We start from the raw sequence: 11,159 nt of genomic DNA on the forward strand, positions 1-11,159 counted from the left end.
AATTATACTTACATGCATGTAGGTTTTGATTTATACACAGCAAACAGTAATTCCCCTCTGGACTCTGGAAAAGCTTGTATGGTTTTGGTTGCCTACACACTCAGAGACTTTTGATCTTGTAAGCTCTTGTAGAGTATGTATAAATGATCCATGGAGGAGGGTTAGAGCTGGGTTGTCTTCTCCTATAAAGGAGCAATTCAGGGAGGATGTTTACAAAGGAAAGTACAAAGGCAACTGAGTGGTCATTAGTTATATTACTATAGAGTTATTTAGAAAGGACACTGAAAGGAGTGGTTTCTAAAGGGAGGTGAACGGATATTCAGTGAATCTTCAGTGATCTAAGAATGAAATGATGGTTTCCGCCTTCTGCCTTGATCTATAAATTAAATATGTTCATGGGAAAGTTTTATTTAAATCACAATGCTCATTAATTGTCCAGTTGAATTACATTTATGATTTGAAAAATGCTTTGCCCTTCTTTCTGATGGTCCATTAGAAGATGCCCCTTAGGTTTGGAATGAGAGGGTGACTGGAAAACCAGACCACTTGGTTTCAAATCTTGCCTCTGCGGGCTACTCACTACAGTCATCATTTACCCTCTCTGAGCGTTAGCTTCCTCATCTGTAAAACGAAGATAAAAATAGAGTTTGCCTCATAGGTTGTTATGAGGATTGAGTGACTTAATTTTTGTACATCCTTTAGAACAGTGGCTGGGACATAGTAAGTGCTATGGGTTTATTAAATCAATATTCTTTTCCATTTTCACTTCTAGGCTCTTCTACTTATAGCTATGCCAACTGTTTAGTGATTTAAAACACTGCTCAAGCACACTAGGGGAAATTAACTACATTAGGAACCCTTCAAAATATTTTATAATCTAAATGATCTTTTGGGGAATACATTTGGATTTTCATATATTGAGATATCTTAAATTGTAGCAGATTGACAGCGGTGTTTTGTTTTCCTTTGGCTATTGTAGAATAAAATAGGAACTAGAGGAAGCAATTAGAGAGGTGTCACAGGCAAGGACTAATTTCCAAACTTGCCAGTCAACAAAGAATTATTTTCAGTGAACTCAGGTCCCACTTTTTAAAGCATGAGTGTAATTATAAACGATTTTTTAAATTTCTCATTAAATGGTGACTCTAAGAATGTTTGGCATCCGGTGGCTAAGTTAACTGATTTTAATTTTTTATGTTTTACTAGAATAGCTTATTTTTTTTTATTAATTAATTAATTATTTTTTGGCTGTATTGGGTCTTCGTTGCTGTGCGCGGGCTTTCTCTAGTTGTGGCGAGCAGGGGCTACTCTTTGTTGCGGTGCACAGGCTTGTCGTTGCAGTGGCTTCTCTTGTTGTGGAGCACGGGCTCTAGGCATGTGGGCTCCAGCAGTAGTGGCACGCAGGCTCAGTAGTTATGGCTCGTGGGCTTAGTTGCTCCGCGGCATGTGGGATCTTCCTGGACCAGGGCTCGAACCTGTATCCCCTGCATTGGCAGGTGGATTCTTAACCACTGTGCCACCAGGGAAACCCCGAATAGCTTATTTTGTATCTTTTCATCAACAGTATAAATGGACATAATTTCTATTTGCCTTAGATCATATATGGCTTGGTTCAATACAGGTCCTAAAACTATTCTTTGAAAGTCTGTAGAATTTGTTTTTTATTGTTGTTGAATACTTTTCACCAGTATTCCTCAGACTGTGAAAAGCAGACCAACGCAGGTCTGTGGCTTGTTTGTTTTTTAACAATTAGGAGTAAGAGTTTGGATATGCATAGCAATTTTACAGAGTAATTTTATATCTATCAATCCAATAATTTTTAAAATTGGGGTTTATACTTTGTATGATTTTGCTTTATTTTTTCTAGTAGTTCAATTTTATTGTATTTTACAAAAATACTGGTCTACAACATATTGGAAATTAAAAAAGAAAAAGAAAGAAACATGATGCTTCAGCATGGTGAAAAGCCTTACCTAGTAGACAAATGGGAAAATGCTTTGGCATGCTAATGGATCATTTGATTGCCAAATAAACACTTTATACAATCAATCAATTATCAATCAGTATTTTTTGTAGTTACTACTTTGAATTAAATTAACAAGTTATTAAGTATTTAGATCTGTGTCTTCAAGTAAATTTGTTGCACACTTAATTCCACTTAGGTCTGCTGTTTTTAAGTTGGGATAATACCGGGCAGCTTATCTTTTTCTCTGATCCCTAGGCAGAATTCCTGGTTAGGCAGTCCTGCATAAGCAGAAATTGACATTGTTTCATTGACTGGAAACTTGCCACTTGTGTTTGACTTTCCTCTAAAACTCAGTTTTCCCTCTTAAAAAGCAGTGAGGAGTCCTGTCTTGAAGAACACAAACACCAGAGTAATCTGAAATTGCCATTGAAAGAAAAAACAAAACCGAAAAATAGATAATAGGATCAACGTTGCAGGTTTTATTTCCTGGCCTGAGCTACAGGGACTGTCTGAACAATACATCTTTTTTCTGGGAATCCCTTTATCCCGCTTGCTGGGAGCTGTGAGTGCTAACAAAGCAGACTGGAAATTAAAAGAAGAACATTACACAGCTTTAAAAATCACATCTTCTGTGGCAGTACAGGAGTTAAAGCTTGAATTTTTTTTCCCCACTGTATGGACAAATTTGGCCTGTGATGCCTTTGAATGGCATGAAAAGCTGCTGGCTGGGTGTGAGTCTTCTCCCCTCTCTTCCTTTCTCACTTTTAAAATATGCCTGGCAGAGAGTCAGCCCTCCCCTCCCCCTGCTTTAATCCATTTTGCCCTCCTGTTCAGCTGACTAAGAAAGACTCCAAATGAGAAAAAGCATTACTTCCCAATTGTTAAGAGGGCTTTTACACCACTAGAAAATATTCAGTACATATGTACACCCTGAATAACACATTTGGTCTTTCCCTCTACTTAGCAGGTTTTGTAGCTCTCTCTTCAGAGACCCTTTAGAATTTTTTTAGTGTCCCATAATAGCAATTCTCCAATCATTGATGAGGCACCAAAACACATATCTTTGTTCATAGACTTTTCATTGTATCAGGTGTTGGGAGCTAAACACAAAAGCACTTGAAATTCCATTAAAGTTACATTCATTTCTTAAAAAAAGAGAAAACCCCACCATCTTTGGAAGTTGGTCTCTGTAGACCTTGCTAATGTAAGGATATGTACAAAACACATTTTACGTAACTGAAGATTAATGGTTAACTGTTTCAGGTGCACATTTTGTACAGTAGGAGCTGAGGCTTGCTGGGTGCAAAAACAAGAGGACACAGCAACTGTGTTATCTGCCAAGTCACTCTGTATGAAATAAATATAATATAGAGATGCTCCCAAATTTTACAAAATGTCAGCTTTGGTGCTTCTGAACATATCAATGTTACCAACACTTAAAAATGCAGTCAACTTGCCAGTCATGAGACAAGAAGGGTGCCTGGCACTTTCTAATTTCCAACATTGGAAGATACAGGCATTCTTGCATCATATCACTGCTTTGTTGAGAAAGCAACCTCAAATGGGGCTTTTTATGTTTGACTTATTACACATAAGACAGTAAAGATGCTTTAAGAACATTTCAGTAAATGCATTTTGATGCCTGGTTGTCAGGGAGGAAGAAAACTTTCCTCTACTCTTCTAGGTTTTTCTGGCTGGTCCAAGAATTAAATTCACGTGAAATAGATTAACAGGAGAAAATAGAATTTAATTCTGCATGTATGGGAATTACATGTACATGAGAGGGTCAGAGACAGAAAGGTAAAATGAGGCTTACATGCCATCCTGAGCCAGGGAATGGGATGGGGCCTGGGGCCTCCAAGGACAGGAGGGCCATTCACAGGATGATAAGAAGAGCACATGTCTGGTAATTAGATGTTTGCCCTGCCATATAGATGAGGCCACTTAGATAAAATGTATCTCTGGTAATAATTATTTTTCTAGGAAAAATCCCCAATTTACATTCTTCTAGGTAGTTGAAGGATGGGCAGTAGTGTCTCCTTAGCTTGTGGGGTCTTGATTGCCTTTAACTCAAAATAATCCACATCCTAGGGGGGCCTGTTCTGAACCCCGACATAGTCAATGACATCAGGGTGCCTTTACAGACCTCCATAAATGAAAAATAATCATCACAGTGATGTTGCTCTTTTTATTTAAAAGTCAAATCAATAGCTAGTGGGAAGCAGCCGCATAGCACAGGGAGATCAGCTCAGTGCTTTGTGACCACCTAGAGGGGTGGGATAGGGAGGATGGGAGGGAGGGAGGCACAAGAGGGAAAAGATATGGGGATATATGTGTGTGTATACCTGATTCACTTTGTTATAAAGCAGAAACTAACACCATTGTAAAGCAATTATACTCCAATAAAGATGTTAAAAAAGAAACTCAATCTAGCATACGGTTGCCAGATATAGCAAGTAAAAAGGACTTATTTGCTAAATAAGTCATGAACTGACACAGGACTTAAAATGTCAGCTCAGATTAAAAGCAAATAATTTTTTTAGTATATGTATGTCCCATGCGGTATTAGGAGGGGGCATACTTATACTAAAAATTTCATCCTTGTGTCTCAAATCCAAATTTAACAAAGAGTACGGCATTTATCTGGTGACCCCTGTCTATCATCATTGCTATGAAAACAGTGCAAAGCTGGATCCAGTTTCCAAGGTCAAGAACAAGAGATAGAGTCTCTGAGTTCATTCCATCCGCCAACTTGAAAACTCTGGCACATCACCAAGACCATGGAAGCTTCTTCTGCAGAAGTAGAATGTATTTCCAATCAGTCACTTCAGTTTCCTAAAGGGAGAGAGAGCACCAACATCCGAATTATAGGGGTCCCAGAAGAAGAAGAGAAAAAGAAAGGGACTGAGAAAATATTTGAAGAGATTATAGTTGAAAACTTCCCTAATATGGGAAAGGAGATAGTTAATCAAGTCCAGGAAGCACAGAGAGTCCCATACAGGATAAATCAAAGGAGAAACATATTACTCAAACTATCAAAAATTAAATACAAAGAAAAAATATTAAAAGCAGCAAGGGAAAAACAACAAATAACATACAAGGGAATCCCCATAAGGTTAACAGCTGATCTTTCAGCAGAAACTCTGCAAGCCAGAAGGGACTGGCAGGACATATTTAAAGTGATGAAAGGGAAAAACGTACAACCAAGATTACCCACCAAGGATCTCATTCAGATCTCATTCAGATTTCAGGGAAAATTAAAAACTTTACAGATGAGCAAAAGCTAAGAGAATTCAGCACCACCAAACCAGCTTTAGAAAAAATGCTAAAGGATCTTCTCTAGGCAGGAAACACAAGAGAAGGAACAGACCTACAATAACAAACCCAAAACAATTACGAAAATGGTAATAGGAACATACATATCAATAATTACCTTAAATGTAAATGGATTAAATGCTCCCACCAAAAGACGTAGACTGGCTGAATGGATACAAAAACAAGATCCGTACATATGCTGTCTACAAGAGACCCACTTCAGACCTAGGGACACATACAGACTGAAAGTGAGGGGATGGAAAAAGATATTCCATGCAAATGGAAATCAAAAGAAAGCTGGAGTAGCAATTCTCATATCAGACAAAATAGACTTTAAAATAAAGACTATTACGAGAGACAAAGAAGGACACTACATAATGATCAAGGGATAAATCCAAGAAGAAAATATAAAAATTATAAATATATATGCACCCAACATAGGAGCACCTCAATACATAAGGCAAATGCTAACAGCTATAAAAGGGGATATCGACAGTAACACAATCATAGTAGGGGACTTTAACACCCCACTTTCACCAATGGACAGATCATCCAAAATGAAAATAAATAAGGAAACACAAGCTTTAAATGATACATTAAACAAGATGGACTTAATTGATATTTATAGGACATTCCATCCAAAAACAACAGAATAAACTTTCTTCTCAAGTGCTCATGGAACATTCTCCAGGATAGACCATATCTTGGGTCACAAATCAAGCCTTGGTAAATTTAAGAAAATTGAAATCGTATTAAGTACTTTTTCCGACCACAACGCTATGAGACTAGATATCAATTACAGGAAAAAAATCTGTACAAACAACAAACACACGGAGGCTAAACAATACACTACTTAATAACCAAGAGATCACTGAAGAAATCAAAGAGGAAATTAAAAATACCTAGAAACAAATGACAATGAAAACATGACGACCCAAAACCTATGGGATGCAGCAAAAGCAGTTCTAAGAGGGAAGTTTATAGCAATACAATCCTACCTCAAGAAACAAGAAACATCTCAAATAAACAACCCAACCGTACACCTAAAGCAATCAGAGAAAGAAGAACAAAAAAACCCCAAAGTTAGCAGAAGGAAAGAAATCATAAAGATCAGCTCAGAAATAAATGAAAAAGAAATGAAGAAAACAATAGCAAAGATCAATAAAACTAAAAGCTGGTTCTTTTTTTTTTTTTTTTTTTTTTTTTTTTTGTGGTACACAGGCCTCTCACTGTTGTGGTCTCTCCCGTTGTGGAGCAAAGGCTCTGGATGTGCAGGCTCAGTGGCCATGGCTCACGGGCCCAGCCACTCCCCAGCATGTGGGATCTTCCCAGACCGGGGCACGAACCCGCGTCCCCTGCATCGGCAGGCAGACTGTCAACCACTGCGCAACAAGGGAAGCCCAAAGCTGGTTCTTTGAGAAGATAAACAAAATTGATAAACCACTAGCCAGACTCATCAAGAAAAAAAAGGGAGAAGACTCAAATCAATAGAATTAGAAATGAAAAAGGAGAAGTAACAACTGACACTGAAGAAGTACAAAGGATCATGAGAAATTACTACAAACAGCTATATGACAATAAAATGGACAACCTGGAAGAAATGGACAAATTCTTAGGAAAGCACAACCTTCTGAGACTGAACCAGGAAAAAATAAAAAATATAAACTGACCAATCACAAGCACTGAAATTGAAACTGTGATTAAAAATCTTCCAACAAACAAAAGTCCAGGAACAGATGGCTTCACAGGCAAATTCTATCAAATATTTAGAGAAGAGTTAACACCTATCCTTCTCAAACTCTTCCGAAATACAGCAGAGGGAGGAACACTCCCAAACTCATTCTACGAGGCCACCATCACCCTGATACCAAAACCAGACAAAGATGTCACAAAGGAGAACTACAGGCCAATATCACTGATGAACATAGATGCAAAAATCCTCAACAAAATACTAGCAAACAGAATCAAGCAGCACATTAAAAGGATCAAACACCACGAGCAAGTGGATTTTATCCTAGAAATGCAAGGATTCTTCAATATATGCAAGTAAATGAATGTAATACACCCTATTAACAAACTGAAGAATAAAAACCACTTGATCATCTCAATAGATGCAGAAAAAGCTTTTGACAAAATTCAATACCTATTTATGATTAAAAACCCTACAGAAAGTAGGCACAGAGGGAACTTTTCTCAACATAATAAAGGCCACATATGACAATCCCATAGCCCACATCATCCTCAATGGTGAAAATCTGAAAGCAATTCCACTAAGATCAGGAACAAGACAAGGTTGCCCACTCTCACCACTCTTATTCAACATAGTTTTGGAAGTTTTAGCCACAGCAATCAGAGAAGAAAAGGAAATAAAAGGAATCCAAATCGGAAAAGAAGAAGTAAAGCTGTCACTGTTTGCAGATGACATGATACTATACATAGAGAATCCTAAAAATGCTACCAGAAAACTACTAGAGCTAATCAATGAATTTGGTAAAGTTGCAGTATACAAAATTAATGCACAGAAATCTCTGGCATTCCTATACACTAATGATGAAAAATCTGAAAGTGAAATCAAGAAAACACTCCCATTTACCATTGCAACAAAAAGAATAAAATATCTAGGAATAAACCTACCTAAGGAGACAAAAGACCTGTTTGCAGAAAGTTATAAGACACTGATGAAAGAAATTAAAGATGATACAAATAGATGGAGAGATATACCATGTTCTTGGATTGGAAGAATCAACATTGTGAAAACGACTCTACTACCCAAAGCCATCTACAGATTCAATGCAATCCCTATCAAACTACCACTGGCATTTTTCACAGAACTAGAACAAAAAATTTCACAATTTGTTTGGAAACACAAAAGACCCCGAATAGCCAAAGCAATCTTGAGAACGAAAAACGGAGCTGGAGGAATCAGGCTCCCTGACTTCAGACTATACTACAAAGCTACAGTAATCAAGACAGTATGGTACTGGCACAAAAACAGAAAGATAGATCAATGGAACAGGATAGAAAGCCAAGAGATAAACCCACGCACATATGGTCAGCTTATTTTTGATAAAGGAGGCAAGAATATACAATGGAGAAAAGACAGCCTCTTCAATAAGTGGTGCTGGGAAAACTGGACAGGTACATGTAAAAGAATGAAGTTAGAACACTCCCTAACACCATACACAAAAATAAACTCAAAATGGATTAAAGACCTAAATGTAAGGCCAGACACTCTAAAACTCTTAGAAGAAAACATAGGCAGAACACTCTATGATATAAATCACAGCAAGATCCTTTTTGACCCACCTCCTAGAGAAATGGAAATAAAAACAAAAATAAACAAATGGGACCTAATGAAACTTCAAAGCTTTTGCACAGCAAAGGAAACCATAAACAAGAACAAGACAACCCTCAGAATGGGAGAAAATATTTGCAAATGAAACAACTGACAAAGGATTAATCTCCAAAATTTACAAGCAGCTCATGCAGCTCAATAACAAAAAAACAAACAACCCAATCCAAAAATGGGCAGAAAACCTAAACAGACATTTCTCCAAAGAAGATATACAGGTTGCCAACAAACACATGAAAGGGTGCTCAACATCACTAATCATTAGAGAAATGCAAATCAATACTACAATGAGATTATCATCTCACACCAGTCAGAATGGCCATCATCAAAAAATCTACAAACAATAAATACTGGAGAGGGTGTGGAGAAAAGGGAACCCTCTTGCACTGTTGGTGGGAATTTAAATTGATACAGCCACTATGGAGAACAGTATGGAGGTTCCTTAAAAAACTAAAAATAGAACTACCATAGGACCCAGCAATCCCACTCCTGGGCATATACCCTGAGAAAACCATAATTCAAAAAGAGTCATGTACCACAGTGTTCATTGCAGCTCTATTTACAATAGCCAGGACATGGAAGCAAACTAAGTGTTCATCGACAAATGAATGGATAAAGAAGATGTGGCACGTATATACAATGGAATATTACTTAGCCATAAAAAGAAACGAAATTGCATTATTTGTAGTGAGGTGGATGGACCTAGAGTCTGTCATAGAGTGAAGTAAGTCAGAAAGTGAAAAACAAATACCGTATGCTAACACATATATATGGAATCTAAAAATAAACACCAAAAAAATGGTTCTGAAGAACCTAGGGGCAGGATGGGAATAAAGGTGCAGACCTACTAGAGAATGGACTTGAGGACATGGGGAGGGGGAACGGTAAGCTGGGACAAAGTGAGAGAGTGGTGTGCACATATATACACTACTAAACGTAAAATCGATAGCTAGTGGGAAGCAGCCTCATAGCACAGGGAGATCAGCTCGGTGCTTTGTGACCACCTAGAAGGGTGGGATAGGGAGGGTGGGAGGGAGGGAGGGAGATGCAAGAGGGAAGAGATATGGGGATATATGTATAGCTGATTCACTTTGTTATAAAGCAGAAACTAACCCACCTTTGTAAAGCAATTATACTCCAATAAAGATGTTAAAAAAAAAAAAAAAGGGAGAGAGAGACCTTACCTGCTTGAGAAGGAAAGAGCTGGCAAATAAGAAAAAGAAAAATCTGGAACAAGCAGAAGGGGAAAGAATCTTTATCAGGAAGTAACAGAATTAGGACTGAGTAAGCTTGAAACAAGATTTTCTAAAATAAAAAATAAAAAAAACAGGATAATTGGATTCCTAGGAATCAGAAACTAGAGACAAACATAGAATGAAAAAAGGACATAAAATGTTATTTTTTTCCTTAGCAAGGTTGTGTTATTTCTGTTTGTTTGTTTTTTTGTTTTTTTTTTTTAATTCCTGACTATCAGGAAGTTAGACATTTTCTTGGGAGATGAATTTCCTGAAACATCATATGTGTCTTTCTGAAGCTCTGTTCAGTAGTTGGTCTAACTTGTGACTGATGGAGAATGCTTGTTTTCATTCTTTGGCTACTTCACACCCAGGTGCTTCTTGTTTCTCTATAACATAAGATCTTCACCTTTGGCTTCAAGGTCATGGCCCTCAACCCATGAAAAGTCACCCGGGATGCTATATGACTGGGGTAAATTTTACACTTGCTGACTGTCAGCATTTCCTGCCTCGGTCTGGTGTGAAATGCAGATTCTTTGTCTCCTGCTCTTGTCTGTTCACTGGGATTCTGTGGTGCAGTTTCTTCGCAGGTGACTCTAATCACCATACTCGTGGAAACCACAGTCTCATAAGGTTTGGGGCTGGAGGTTTTATTTGTTTGGATGGAAGAGGTCCAAAGGGGGGGTTGCTTTTTGTTTGGATTTGGATTTTGGTTTTAGTTTCTGTATCTGGGAAGAGGGAAGGATATTGCAGAAATTTTAGTTATATGAAAAGGAAAACTACGAGTCTTGTCCCTGGTAATAGTGGGACCATTTAAGAATGTTGCTTTATATGGACGACATTCTGTTTTAACACACAGGGACCATTCAGAAGAGCCAACCATTGAAGAGTCATTATAAGCAATAATAAAATAATTTCATTTTTTAAAGGCATCAGTTTATCAAAATATGAGGAAAAGAACCCAAAATTAAATCTTGTAATTCATACAGTGACATGGAGGAAAATTATATTTGGGGGCAAAGCTTCTCAATACTAAATTTAACCTTTGAGTTTTACAATTAGAAAGTGTATTGCTGCTTTTCCTGAGCTAAAGATGAATAGTTGCCCAAGTTTTGAACAGGACAGTATCTTGTTTGTTCGTTTTTACTGGTCTCCCTCATAGCTGAAGGTGAATGAATTTTTCTGATGGCCTTTTTCTTAGTAGGCAATGGATCCATTTGATGTGAAGCTGTTCAGAATCAGGAACAGAATGCTTAGGGGAGAGAGGAAAAGAACATTTGCACTATATACA

The sequence above is a fragment of the Lagenorhynchus albirostris genome, chromosome 1 (assembly GCF_949774975.1).
Source record: "Lagenorhynchus albirostris chromosome 1, mLagAlb1.1, whole genome shotgun sequence".
Taxonomy (NCBI): Eukaryota; Metazoa; Chordata; class Mammalia; order Artiodactyla; family Delphinidae; genus Lagenorhynchus; species Lagenorhynchus albirostris.